Below are 15,425 nucleotides of genomic sequence, written 5' to 3' on the forward strand. Positions count from 1 at the left end.
GTCTGCAGCGCAGCTCCCTGGCGCATACTGGAGATGCCTGTTGGGGGCACGTTTGCAGAGTGCTGCACGGAGGGGGCATGGCCTCCGGCACGATGAAAGTCTTTTATTTATTTTAGTTTTTTAAGAAGGGGGGCTGTTTGGTTCCCCTTCTTATTCTAATTTATTGGCCCTGATGACCCCATCCCCCAGGGCCAGTCTCCTAATTATATTTTTTTGACCCCAATCCCCAGGGCCGGCCACTGTTTTTTATTATTTTTAAAAAATATATATTTATAGACACACCTAGGACATGCTGGACAAACCGTACGTACCTATCACCATGACGATTTGCGTGATATTCATTAAAAGGCGACTATGCATGCAATGAATCCACGTGGAATGTATTTACACCACTAGTGAAGCTCTGACATGTCTGATGCCCTACCGTGCCTAATCTTGGTAGACACCCTTGTCGTTTATTTATACAAACATGGGTAGCTATTGACGGGCACATTTAATACACATGCACACCAAGCCATTCAAAGGGGATTCGACAAAAATTCGACCAAAACTATGCAAGAAACCCCCCTCACGGTTAATAAAACACACATCCACTGCCGGATGTGTAATACTTTTTATTTTACTCTCTGGAAAGGGGACGAACATCACTTGAGAGTCGCAGCGTGCTCCTGACAGAGCCCAATGCTGTGTTACACCCACCATTGCCTGCCGAGTGCCACACACCTCTGTGTTGTATTCCACTAGCTAGTGCATATGCTATGACACTCTCTAGCCCATGTGCACTGTAACACCACCCCGTGAATATGTCATGCCACACTTGTCTTCGCACGGGTTATATTGCCCCATCTAACGTGCCTTTCTCGATGCCTATGTTATAACGCACAGTGCTATGCCATACATATTACAATCTGGGATCCATATATTTGTCACAGTGCATATGCAACGTTACACTCCCCAGCACATATTTTATATTACAACTTTAGAGACTAGTTAGGTTACACAACACTGCCCTGTGCATATTACACTCCAAGGCGCATATCGCATAGCACGCGCTAGTGCCTGTGCTATCTCGCGCTCTCCAATGAATCTGTCATTGCGCACAATGTATTGCAAATTATATTTCACGCCCGGTTCATCTTATATCGCACTTTTTGGTGCATAGTTTATACCATACACTATATCTAGTTTTCATTTTCAATCGTGCTCTCAGGACTATGTTCTATATAACACTGTGTTCACCTACCCTTTTCACGGGCATTACATTTTGCGATAGGGGGTGGAGGGTCAGGGGGTGTTTCTGCCAAGTGAGCCCGGAGTCACAGTCACAAACGTCCTCTTCTTCCTGAATAAAAGTGAGATTATGCTGCATACTTGTTCATATTTTAAGTAGTTCGCACAGACACAATGTTTTAAAAACAATAAAGTTCCTAATACCCGCCTTCTCTGAACAGTTAGCTTGCTGCCCCATCCCCTTCCTCCCTATCCTCTGTTGTGTGAATCCATGGACTAGCCTCCTCCCTCCTGCCATGCATGGTCTGATGTGCTGCCACTGCCCTCAATTTAGTATGATGTACCAGTCCAGTCCTCCTGCCCTCCATTGCCCAATTCTATGCCCCATCATTGACCTCCTGCTTAAACTCTGTGCTTAGCTTGCTGCCCCTATTCTCCTTCCCCCTGCCCTCCGATGTCTTTGTGCATGCCCCTGCTCCATCCTTTTTGCCCACCATGTCCCATGGACCTGCCACTCCTATCTACTCTGAGTGTTCTGTTGAGCTGCCACTCCCCTCCCACCTGCCTAGCATTGTCAGATGACTGTAACCTGTCCCTGCCACCTCCACCCTGCCTGTCCACATGCCATGCCCCTATCCTCTTCCTCCTGTCCTACATGGTCCATTGTACTGCCACACCCTTCTGCCCTCCCTGGTCTGTTGTGCTGCAACTGCTCCTCCTGCCTGCCCCGTGTGGTCTGTTGTGAGGTCCCTTCCCCTGAACTTTCTTGTCTGTGCACAGGTCCTGACCCTCCCTTCTATCCTCCATTGTCCTTTGTGCATGCCCCTCCACCCTCCTTCTTGCCCATCATAGCCATTGTGCTGCCACTAACCCTCCCACTTGCCATGCATGGTCTTCTGTGCTGCCATGGCCCCTCCCACCTTCCCTGTGTGGTCAGTTAGCTGCCCCTGACCCCCTCCCACCTTCCCTCCATGGTCTGTGTGTATGCCATCACAGTCTCACTGTTGCTCTTCATGGTGTGTCTTGCTTCTAGTGCCCATCCTGCCTGACCTCCATGGCTATCTTGCTGCTCCTGCCCTGCCCCCTTGCCCCCAGCCCTACTCCCTCCCTCCTGGCTTGTCTGTTCCATTGTAATGCCCCTGATCCGTCCCTCCTGCCCTTTATGGTCTGTTATGCTGCAGCTTTCTCTCCTGTCTGTCCATTATGGTCAGCTAGCTACCATTGCCTCTTGCCCCTCTGTTCTCTGTTGTCCATGTGCATGGTCCTGTCCCCTCCCTCTTGCTTTCTATGGATTGTTGTGCTGCACTCCCGTCCTGCATGCCCTGTGTGGTGTATTGTGCTGCTGCAAACCCTGATGCCTGCCCTGCAGGGTCAGTTTGGTGCACCTCTCCATGTCCCTCCTGTCCTCTGTTATCCAAGTCCATGTCCCTATCCCATTTCCTTCCATGATCCAATGTACCATACTTGCGAACATTTTGAACTTGGTAAGAGGGAGATTTTGAAAAAAAACTGGGGTATTGATTTTCCCCTTTGAGTTACATTGAAAAAGAGGATATTGTAGACAGGAGACAGATCAAATAAAGCCCATTTGAGCTTAAAAACATTGGACGTTTCCTGGCTGAATCGGGTCTGTTGGCATGTATGGTTGTACTACCATTGCCTCTTCCTTCTGCCCACAATGGTCTATTACATTGCCACAGCCTTGAAGGAGGGTAGATTTTGTATCAAAGGGGGCCCCTGGCCCGTTCTGTCCACACCTGAAGTATGAGACCCTTGTCCTTGCCCTGCCAGCTGCATTTGTAGGCCGTATTAAATTGACCAGCGGGTCCTGTATTGCTATATAATTATCCTGAGACATCCTTACCACTCAGCCAGCATAAAACCCCTGTGTAGGCCCTTCTGTTCAATATGTAGGCCTCTTTGTTAAATTGACCATAGCTCTGCAATTTTAGTGTATAGCAGTCTGAAGGCAGGTCTGCGAGGCCTTCTGATCCAAACTAGTAGCCCCCACCCTACCCGAGTGCTCCGTGCTCGGTATCAAAGTTCAACATCCCCCTGAAGCTGTCGACATACAGTAGGCTGCATCCTGGACTGGTACTTGCTTCCTGGGCAGGTTTCCCGCTTTTAAGGAAGTGGCAACCGCAGAGCGTCAAGTTAGGAGAACTGAGGAGATTTTATACATGAATATATTGAATTCCCGTACAATACCCATTATTTTCTGCTTGCTCTATGGAACTTACGATAAGCGATTGGCCTGAGAGACTGACCTTTTCACCCAGTCCATTGTCAGCATTAAGTGGGTAAATGACGAAATGTCTGGTAAAATCTGCAGTCGAAGCTTTTGGGTAGCATACGTAGGTAGATGTAGCGTGCAAAGGAGCCCACAAAATGATATAAAAAGGGAGCACCCACAGATATCGACGGACTACCTCGCCGTCTGTATGTAGGTTAACAGGCAGTGCAGGTTTTCCCCAAGAGCTGGGAGCTCTTGTCTTCCTTTGCTTAAAATGTCTTGCTCTGCTTTGCTTGAAGTATCTTATTCTATTTTACCTATATGAAATGTCATGTTATGTTTAACCATTGTTCTCTTTACTTTTGCATTTAAAAGATTTTGTATTGTAATTGCAGGAATGCTTGCTCTAAGAGTAAACGTGAGTGTTCCTAGGTAACATTTTCCTTGGTGTAACTTGTTTCTCATGATGCATTTATAGATGTGTTTTCTCTCTCTCTCTGTCAGTACATTAATTGAGATACAGAGAATATTATGACAGCTGTATGATTATCTGGATTCTGTTTTTTGTACTTTATGTCTCTATTCTGCGGTTTCTTTGAAGTTGCATCTTCTCATTAAACTGCCATTGTATTCTGCCTCCAATTCCATGTCTCATATGTCTGTTTTCTTCATTTTTGGAGCAAGCGTTCCTAGGCACCCCGGCTCAAATTAAGGTGCCCCTTTTGTCCCTGACTCACTCTCCTGCTCAGTTCTGTGGTGGCTCCCGGGGATCTGGGGACCGCCCCTAGCTTCCTTGACCCGTAATAGATCTTCCCTCCAACAGCCTCTCTTGCAAGTCCTGTATTGTTGGTTTGTTGCCCCTGCCCCCCTTTCCACTGCCCTCCATAGTCTGTTGTGCTTCCACGGCCCTTCCTGCCTGCTCAGTGTGGTTAAATTGTTGCCTTTGCACCCTCCTACCTGCCTTCAATTTTCAGAGTCCGTGCCCCTGGCCTCTGCCTCTCAACAGTATCCTAATGAACAACTAGATTGCTAACATTCTATATTTATTACAAAAGTGTGGAACGCCTGACATCATCTTGATGTAATCAAAACTGTAATAACTAGAGCATTTCCTTTAGAAATTACATATATGAGAGGGTCTTATTGGCATCAAAATTATGGTTAGTGCTCTAAAAGACTAAAATAAGGACATATTTTCTGAGTTTTCAAATAGCGACAAAGCACTTTTTAAATTATTTGTTATCTTTATGTTTTTTTATCCAGTTGACCACTTGATTAAATGTTGCACTTAGGGGAGAGGATGTGGTGTTACTTCCAGAACTGCAGACTTTGCAACTGGGGAACCAGGTTGAAGTTTCTGCTTCAGCTCGACATACTGTGATTCTGGTCAAATCACTTAGTCTCCCCATGTCTACAACCAAAATGAATTTGTTCTTGTGTGATGTAACCAATGCTCATGTAAAGCACTCCAATACCTGACAAGTCTGCACTATATAACACTGCAAAAACACAAAATAATAAGTGTTTTGCACACTTCTGTCATTGGGCTATATTTGGGCTACATCTGGTTGATTTTGGGCTACATTTGGGCTCTTTTGTCTCCGGTGGCCATCTTGGGAGATTTATTTGTTATGAAGTTTCCTAATTTCCTCATGTACTGCAGTCTCCTCAGTAGGAAATGCTTTCAGTTTTTTACTTTGATTCCATCATGAAGGTATTCAGATATGTCACACATTTGCCATAAATTCTGAATGTTAGCACTCTAGTTGCTCATTAGATCACTGTAGTAAAACTACTCCACCATGGAAGTCTGCTCCTGGTATTAAAAGTGCATGTTTCAGTCTGCATGTCAGAATTTTTTAATGAAATAGAAGAGGATTTGAGAAGTCACTCAAAATGTGCCCTCATTTTCTTTCTTCAGTATTAATCATAATTTCTATGGCAAAATGAACCTCCTCATTGTGTTCCTTTTTAAATTAAATGTTTTAAGTGTTACCAGTTTATTCCAATCAAGATGGCTTCAGGTGTGCCATACTTTTGTCATAATGAAGACAGTAAGCGCTCTAGTTGTTTTTAAGAACATTCTGGGACATTCTGTCATTGGGCTATACTTGGGCTACATCTGGGTGATATTTGGGCTACATTTGGGCTCTTTTGTCTCTGGTGGCCATCTTGGGAGACTTTTTGTTATGAAGTTTCCTAATTTCCTCATTTACTGCAGTCTCCTCAGTAGGAAATACTTTCAGTTTTTTACTTTGATTCCATCAAGAAGGCATTCAGATGTGTCACACATTTGCCATAAATTCAGAATGTTAGCACTCTTTTTGCTCATTAGATCACTGTAGTAAAGCTACTGCTCACCAGGGAAAACTGCTGCTGGTATTGAAAGGGCATGTTTCAGTCTGCATGTCAGAATTTTTTAATGAAATAGAAGAGGATTTGAGAAGTCACTCAAAATGTGCCCTAATTTTTCTTTCTGCAGCACTAATCATACTTTTTATGGAAAAATGAACCCCCTAATTTTGTTCCTTTTTAAATTAAATGTTTTAAGAGTTACCACTTTAATCCAAGCAAGATGGCTTCAGGTGTGCCATACGTTTATCATAAGTAGGACTGTTAGCGCTCTAGTAGTTCTTTGGAACACTCTGGGAAGCTGCAGTAGAACACAAAGGAATCAACTGACAGTCTCTGCCCTTGTTGGATGTACATGTTTTACTGAGAATATCAGACTTCATTCTCAAATGACTGAGAAAGATAATGTGAATTTACAGAAAATAAGCTCTCAGTTTAGCCTATAGATCACCTTCCAAACCTCTGTGGTAAAAGCATGAGAAAATATTTTTCTCTCAATCATGATATCCCAGCAGAAGGCTTTTTCACATGGTGAAATCACCTTAGAACATACCACAATTCCTAAAATGAGTATGGTACCATCAACAAATGATTTATAATGTAACTAAAGTCTTAAAACCTTCTATTAACTGCAATGCTTTTTAATGAGGTGCTATCATGTATATTTGTCCCAAGATGGCTGCCAACACTTCTTGGATGAAGTGCTGACAGCCAATCAGATCTCAGGATGAGATGTGTGGTTAGGCTCCGCCCACATATATATATGCTTTTAAATGCTATTTACTCAGGAAATACTGAACAGATTTACACCAGACCTGCAAAAGGCACTTCCTTGACCTTATGGCTACCTCTCTGCCAAATTTCTAGTAATTCTGTTCAGCCGTTCGGGCTGTAGCTCGTTCTAAAGGTCCTATGGAAAAATGCATGGGAAAAACGCGTTTTGGGACCCCCCTTTTATCTCAGCCCCCGCTTGACGAATCCCCCCGAGACTTTCAGGGTAGGAGCGGAGCGTAGCGCCCCACCTATTTTGAGAAATTCGCGAGGATTCATCGACCGGCGCCAAAGTTATTCAAAATAGAATGTTGCGGATTTCCTATGGAAAAGGGGTCCTAACTATAACTACCTACTGGCGACCGCCAGTAGGTAATATATATATATATATATATATATAATTTGCATCATTTTCATAATTAATTGTCAATTAAACAATTATTAATAATTAACTATAAAAAAATATTGTTTTTTATTAAATTCAATTCCTTTAATACTACAAATGCCAGAACTCACTCCTAAAATGTGACATTAAGAATATCTTAGTTAAATAATTTATATAATTATTTATCATTTCAATAATTATTACACATGAACATTATGAATTAATATAATTAATTTCCTGCACACCCTTTACCCATACAAAAACAACACAACAACACCCACCCCCCAAAAATATTGTATTACGCAATTTACATATTTAATTGTCAATTAAATTATTAATATTAATTAACAACAGATTATTAATTAATTATAATGAATGGGGGGATGTGAAAAACTGCCGCAGATGGCGAACGCATGAGGAAAGAGCTCCCGGGCCTGGGCCAGCCAATCCTGTCAAAACACTCATCTTCCTGAGCCATCTGCCCCTGTAGCTGATGCCCCTCAGAGTGTGGCTGCTGTACTGCAGCTGGCATACTGACATCGGAGTGGGCAAACATGTAGACCCAGGGGCCAGCGTCAAACGACTATGGGACCCCCAAGAAAAGAGGCTGCACCTCCAGTGATCATTCGGCTGCGGGGATGAGGCCGCTGGGTGGAGAGGGCTGTGCATGAAGGAAGAAGCACGGCTCGTCGTGATAGCGGCAGCCAGGGTACACCAGAGGCTCCCTGTGCACATATCCCCATGTGTGCACTGACTGGTGATCTGGTCTCTCGCAGAAGAAAAACACTATGGGCCTATCACTCGTGGGCTGTCACATGCTGGAACATATGGCTGGAGCTGACACTGCAACAGACTGCACACACTCTGCAAGAGAGAGTAAGGCCACCTGAAGGCCGGGACAGGGCTTCTGTGGTACGTACCCACTGAAACGGTGCACCAATATGCGATCTGCCATGTGGCGCCTGAGGCCCAATCTCATAGGCAACGAGGTGGTTGCCACACAAGCGACTGTTGAGGCCTGCTGGTGCTGCGGGTGCCTCGCACTCCCTCTCCTCTTTTTTACTGCCTGGAACAAACAGTGCTCTGGTGCCGCAAGACGGGGCCCCCTGGGGTGTCGGGTCTTGTTGGGCGGGGCTGCTATCTATGTGACCTTGAACGCTTGCAGCCCAGCAATACAGAGAGTGGGTGGACCCTGCGTGCGTAGAGGGCAGGGTGTTGGAGGCCGCTGCATCTCCCCCAGGCCAAACAGATGGGGTTGCCGGCTGCTTGGGACCATTTTGCCACACAAAATAGTGGCCTAGGATCACCTGCTCTGTGCCATACGTGGCTGTGAGGAGCTCCCAGAACATCTGATTGGGGCTCCAGGCAGCGGTGGCAACTCTGCCAGTAGGACAAGCCCAAATTGCTTGTAGCTCACCTCCTGGAAAGCCAAGAAGGCGAGGGCACTGTATTCTGACTGGGCTGCTAACTGAGGAGCCACGTGCTCCCGAGATGGAAACCAAGCCACGAGTTGCGACTAAGAAGTTCTTCTGCCGAAGTGATCTGTGCTCTCCAGAGGAAATGGATGGGGCTCCACCCAGTGAAGGCACTCACTGGGAGCCTGTGTCTGCCCTGTGCCCCAAATTTTCCAACATAGGCCACCTCTGGGACCAAACCCTGGCTCACATCACAGAGCTTGAGGCCTGAGTGATGATTTTGGTGGAAGCGGACAGCTTGGGGGAGGTGCAGGACCCATCCACGTATTGCAAGTGAGAGGTCAGTGAGGCCTAGTTTGGACGCCATAAAAATGGGCCGCACCAAGGAAAAACCGACACACCACATAACCTCAGAGGGACCACTGCCTAGAGGAAAAGGGGGTTCCCTGCCTTCAACCGTGAAAAAGATTGTGCCCCCTACCACAGAGCACACCCATAACAAGCTAGACCTCATCCTTAAGGAGAAGAGGGAATCCCGGGCGGCAATTGAAGCACCAACTGGGAACCATTAAAACTGATGTGGGGCTGCTGAGTGTGGACCATAAAAAATTAGCTGATAAGGTCAAAACCATAACGGTGACCCTCTCTGACATTGCTCCATGGCGAAAAGAGCAGGCAGCAGCTGTGGCTTGGCTTGAACACCAAGCCACTGAGCTTTCAAGAATGGGTTGAAGATTCTGAAGGGCAATCCCGAAGGATCAATGTAAGAATAATTGACCTGTCCGAAAAGAGTGAAGGCAAAAATCCCACTCAATTTATAGAGCACTGGCTGCAGACTGTGGTAGCCCCTGAAGTCCTCAGTGAGATGTTTGGCGTGGTAAAAGCACACAGAGTTCCCACCAGGATGCTAGGTGCGCCATTCTGGCCGATACTGACTCGCATTCTAAATTATAAAGAACGTGACACACTACTTCGTAAAGCACGGGAAACAGCACTGATTGAACATGAAAATGCCAGAGTCTCTTTATTCCCAGATTACAATATAAATGTCCAGCGCCAAGGAAGCATCCTATCAAGGACTTAAAAAACACCTCCAATACTTCAATCTTCAGTACCCCCTATTATACCCTGCTTGTCTCAAAATCATCCATCTACATACCAGCCATTTCATTGATGACCCAGAGGTGGCGTGGCCATGGATCAAGGGAACCTTTCCGAATCTGGTCATTCCTGATGAACATAGTCGCCCAACCCCCATACTACACAGTGAAGGTCACTAATCTCCACAATCTATTCAGATTATCAGTCCCCAATTAACTTTGATTGGTATCACTGATAATTACCGACAAGCATTTAGAGAGAGAAAAAAAAATATATATATATATATTTGCTTTTTTAATTTTTTTTTTATTTTACACAGCAAGTTTCTTCAAAAAGAATGTGATGGTCGCCATGACCATTTGTGATTTATAAAAAATTACAAAACCTATCAATAAAACTGACACTATGACCCAAGCCCCTGATGCCTGATCCACTACTGGTCGCCAGAAGTGAAACAAAAATCGACCAGCTATAGGCATCTACAAGAACTTGGACTACCATGAGCCCTACGATATGCACCTAGGGGTCATTTGAGACCCAGGTCCTCACGCTGACGTAGGGCAACGTATGCACCCTCGCTATCCCCACCCGGGAGGTAAATCTCTCGATATTCGATCACAGCCGGAAAGAGAGATCCCTGCCTCCTATTGAGAATACTTCTAGCGACACAGACCCCCCCCACCAAGAGATCAGGCCAACCCCAAATCCCCAACACAGACACAGAGTAGCCCTTCAGAGCACGCCCCCCTCCCCCACTGCCCCCTCTCCCGAAAGGCATTCCCCCTGTCTCCTCAACCCGGCCTCTGCCCTCCTGACCGGACCACACTCTCTCCTCAGCACGTCACTCCAGCCTATTACACATTAGAGAATACTCGCCTTCCCCCACAACACAGAAAAAAGGCCACAGAACACTCAATTGGCTGCTGCCCTGCAAACCCCAAACTATCTGAGTCCCCATGGACCGAACTCCTTTGCTATCACTTTCCCCCTAACCTCTCCAGCAAAACGAAGAAACTCTTCAAACACAGACTACTCAGACAACACCCCGAAACGCTATTTGTAGACACCTACCATTGCGCCACTAGAGGCCAGATAAAAATGGACTTCATTTTCTACACAGAAAGACCTGACAACTGGTCCCAAATTTTCAACACACACTTCATCATCTCCAAAACCACCACTACATCCCACAGCCGCAAATTGACGACCTCTCTCTCTAATCACCAGCCGATGAGCGGCAATATCTCCATAACCATCTTCGCTAACGGCACAGTCCTGATACAGGCTAAGAGCGTTCACCTTGAGGTCTTCGACTCCCTCTTCCGCGCATTAAAATAGGCTCTCGTGATCACCTCCCGATCAGGACCGACCCCACCCCTCCCCCCAGTGAGCCTTCCAGGACAGGGGAGGCACCAGACCCCTCTAACATCCGCTTAGAGAGACCCAGTGCCACCATTCCGAGACTCCCACTGCAACTCGGCACCCCCGAATGTCGATTTCTCCCCCTCGGGCAGACGACCCACCCACCCCTGCCCCACCCATCCGATACCTACTTCCAGGATGGAGCATCCCCCTCTAGCTCAACCTCCTTACAACTACCCCCCACCCTCATACCACACAAAATCAGATGTCTGTCTGGAGAAAGCACTCTCCCTGCCCTTGAACCCCCCCTCACCCACACCTGGCAGCTCCTTCCCTCATAACCATCACGACCAGGTCACACACTCCATCTTCAACAACCATCTCTACAGGGACCCACCCCCCTCCCCCAAGGGCAATGCTGCTCCTGACACCATCCCTCTAACCTCGGACCCCCTCTCTCACCTAAGGGCATCGCTGCCCCAGACACCCTCCCCCCCTCCTTGGATAACATGACACAACGCCTCATCCTCCTAGAAAATCAGCTGGAAATCCTGCTCCGAGGCCTGAACGAAACTATATCCAACCTGATCTTGTCCCAAAAGCCCACACATCCTCCCACTGAGCTATCTAGTCTCACCCAAACCAATCAAGACAAAGTTCCAACCCCTAGCGAGCCACATGGTCCCCCTAGCAAGCCTCAGGGTACCCCTAGACCCCGATCCTGGTCCAACAGAAAAGAGAAGGATAACTGCTATGAAATATCCAGAAGAGCAACACCCTCGCTCCCCACTCAGGAAGTAGCCCACCTAGTCTCATCATACGACCCCCCGGCGAATTCCTCCCCCAAATCCCTGATCCAAGTAATTACGGGATTTAGAAGTGAACATCCCCCCTCGACACTCCCCAGACCCCCAGCCCACCTAGCCTTCCTACCTAGAGCTAAATCCTCTGAGAACAGGAGCAAGGAATGACCCCCCGTCAACTGCATGCTCATTAACTGCAGATCTGCCTCTAAACATGCAACCGAACTCGCAGAAGCCATCCTCTCCCATAATATAGACATAGCATTCATAACGGAGACCTGGCTCAATGATCTCTCCTACCCCAGCAGGGACATGCTGGTGCCCTCCTGGATTCACAATGATTACCAAAGACAAGCAAATGGGGGAATAGCAATCATCCACAAAACAACATCTCAATCACGGAAACTTCCTCCTGTCTGTATAACTCCTTCGAATGTCTCTCAGTCACCATCAAAACACACGACACCAGGCCCACACTTTGCCATCTTCTTTACCACCCCCCAGGCAACTCCTCAGAATTCGGGGTTCACCTTTCCGACCTGATTACCCATTGCGCACTCGGCAACTCTAACAACATAATTCTGGGCGACCTCAATCTTAGATGGAATGAAACAAAAAACCCGCTCATTCAAACCCTAAACAACCTACTACTAGAAAACAATCTGACCCAACACTGCTCAGAAGAGACTCATCATAGAGGTGCAATCCTCTATGTAATTATAGCCGGAAGCAATGCAATCTCCATCGACCACATCCTCCCCGTTGACTGGTCCGATCACCACATAGTTCTTTTTCACGTCAACCACATGTTCTTGGCAAAGCAAATCCCCACGCAAGACCCCCCCAAATGGGTTAGGAACACAGCCCAGATCCCTCGTGCTGACCTAGAAGAAAGAATTAGCATGCTCCTTCCAAACACCGCGGACCTCCTCTCAACTACGGAACTCACCTCTCTCTACAACTCCAATATGATGCGCACCCTGGATCACCTTGCCCCCTTGAAACAAAAAAAATCCAGGATCATTCCCTCCAGATCATGGTTCTCCTTCGACATTAATGATGAAAGAAGACAGCTAACAACCGCTGAAAGAACTTGGTGGAATAATCCCTCCGCCCTCCATCGTGATCAACTCCAAGTAGCACGCAGGAAGTACAAAAAACACATTACGAACCAATAGACAGCTTTCTTCTGCTCTGCTCTCGATTCTGCTAAAAACCGTCCCAAAAAGCTCTTCAATATCATCAGAAATCAAACCTCTAAGCCTACACCCTCCTCAACACCGGCATCCAAAGAACGATGCGACAACTTCGCCATCTTTTTCAACGACAAAATCGCTAAGATTTATCTCTCACTCAGCTCAAATCTCATCCCCTCCACCGAGATCAATTCTAACGAAACTCTTATCGGCTCCTCCATGAACCCCCCTAAACACTGGTCCTCCTTCACTCCGATCCAGGAAGCAGAGATAATCAAACTAATCTCCAATGCTAAACCCTCATCCCACGCCCTGGATCTGCTACCTCCTCACCTGACCAAAGACATGAAGCTCGTCCTAGCCCCACTATGCTGTAGGATCATTAATAGCTCACTGAGCTCTGGAATCGTACCTGACTGCCTCAAAGTTGGCCAAGTCACGCCACTGCTGAAAAAACCAGGGCTAGACACTGAGGATCTGAATAACTTCAGACCTGTATCGAACCTATCTCTTTTGTCCAAGATCTTGGAAAGATGTGTACTTCCCCCAGTTGAACCAACACTTGGATGACATCAATCTCCTTGATCCCCATCAATAGGGCTTTAGAAGAGGCTACAGTACCGAATCCACAATCCTCAATGTCATAGACGATCTACTCAAATCCCTTGACTCGGATCAATGCTGCCTTCTCATCCTCCTAGATCTATCGGCCGCATTTGACACAGTTGACCACAAACTGCTTATCAAGGCTCTTCAAGAAAGAGCCGGTCTTCAGGAGATGGTCCTCCACTGGTTCACTTCCTTTCTCCACAACCGCTCACAAAGAATTAAAATTAAAAACTTCGAGTCAGACCTCCACCCTGTCATCAGGGGAGTTCTTCAGGGGTCAGTGCTCTCCCCGCAGCTTTTCAACATTTACATTGAACCCCTCACCACTCTACTCAGGAAAGCCAAAATCCCCTTCCACCTATATGCAGATGACACGCAGCTTTATCTGAAAAGCACTTCAATTGAGGACATCCAAAGACTTAACACCACGCTCATGGAGGTTCAACACTGGCTCACAAGTAATCACCTGAAACTCAATCAAGAAAAAACGGAAATACTCCTCATCTCCAACAAAGACGAAAACCCCCAAATCGAAGAATGGCTCAAAGCAATTGACGCCCTCAATGGTAACCTCACCTTAGCGGATTCAATAAATTCCCTTGGGATCACCCTTGACCCGAAACTGGACATGAAGAGACACATTTCAAGAACCGCTAAAAGTGCCTTCCTCAACCTGAAACTACTATATAAAATAAAACCCTTGCTCCCACCCAAGGACCTTCAACAAGCCACACAAGCACTAGTGCTCTCCAGAATAGACTATGGGATTGCGACCCTGACAGGGACAGCAAAATCTCTCCTCGCCCCCCTGAGGACAACCTTCAATGCAGCTGCCAGAATAGTTACGGGTATTAAGAAATTCGAACACATCTCTCCCGCTCTCCAAGAACTTAAATGGCTCCCAGTTGAGTTGCGAGCCAGCTTTAGAACAGCCTGCATCATGCACAAAGCGCTACACACAGGCAAACCGGAATACCTGGCCGCCAAACTTAAAAGGGCCGGCCAGGCCAGAAACCTCAGGAGCTCCAACTCTTTACCACTCATCCCGCCAAAAGCTCGCAAGCAGAAAACCACAGCCAAATCATTTGCTGGAAACGCACCTAAAATCTGGAACTCCATCCCCCCCACATCAGAACAACCCCCTCATTTCCAAAATTCAAGACACTACTCAAAGCCCTCTTCCTTGACCGCTCTCGAACGAACCGATAGAGCATAGGATGTTCCTCAGCCAACGCCCCACCCTACCTTAATGTGGGACCGATGTCACTGTCACGGATCATGAAAACTCTCTTTGCACGATCCAATTGAACAATGAATACGCTATGATGATCGTCTGGTTTATATTGCATCCAACTCCCCTTTGCTTATGTACCTGTTCCCCACCCTGCGTGTTCCCTCTTGCTCTACCTATTACCTGTACCGTCTATTCGCTCATAATTGTATATGCTGTAAAGCGCTCTGATACCCCCGGGTCCAGCCAGCACTATATAAAACTCCCAAATAAATAAATAAATGAATAAACAGCGATGTACATCACAGAACCTCCAGGATGAGGATTTGTTACCCAATCAAGAGCAAAGGTTGGAGAGTCGCTGAGCTGTGCCTTGGTCTGCACCCATGCTCAGGGGGACAGGGACGCCACCAGAAGATGAAACATCATCAGACAGCATGGCTCACACAAACTCAGAGGGCAGACTAGCACTCTTCTCGCCATTAACCCCACAAACAGTTACTGAACAACTAGACTAAAGACACTGTTGGACTGCAGACCATTATGGAAGCTGTGGGCTAATGGCTAATACCTTTTTTGACCTCACAAATGATACTGCACAGAACATATCAGATGCTCTTGATGTACTGCTGGTGCACCTTTGGTCTCCTAGGGTCTATGTCATAATATATAGCTATGCCTTTTCGCTCCTATGCTAACAGAGCACCTGGGGCAGACATCCTTTATTAATGTCTGCT

The sequence above is a fragment of the Triturus cristatus genome, chromosome 1_2 (assembly GCF_964204655.1).
Source record: "Triturus cristatus chromosome 1_2, aTriCri1.1, whole genome shotgun sequence".
NCBI classification, from domain to species: Eukaryota; Metazoa; Chordata; class Amphibia; order Caudata; family Salamandridae; genus Triturus; species Triturus cristatus.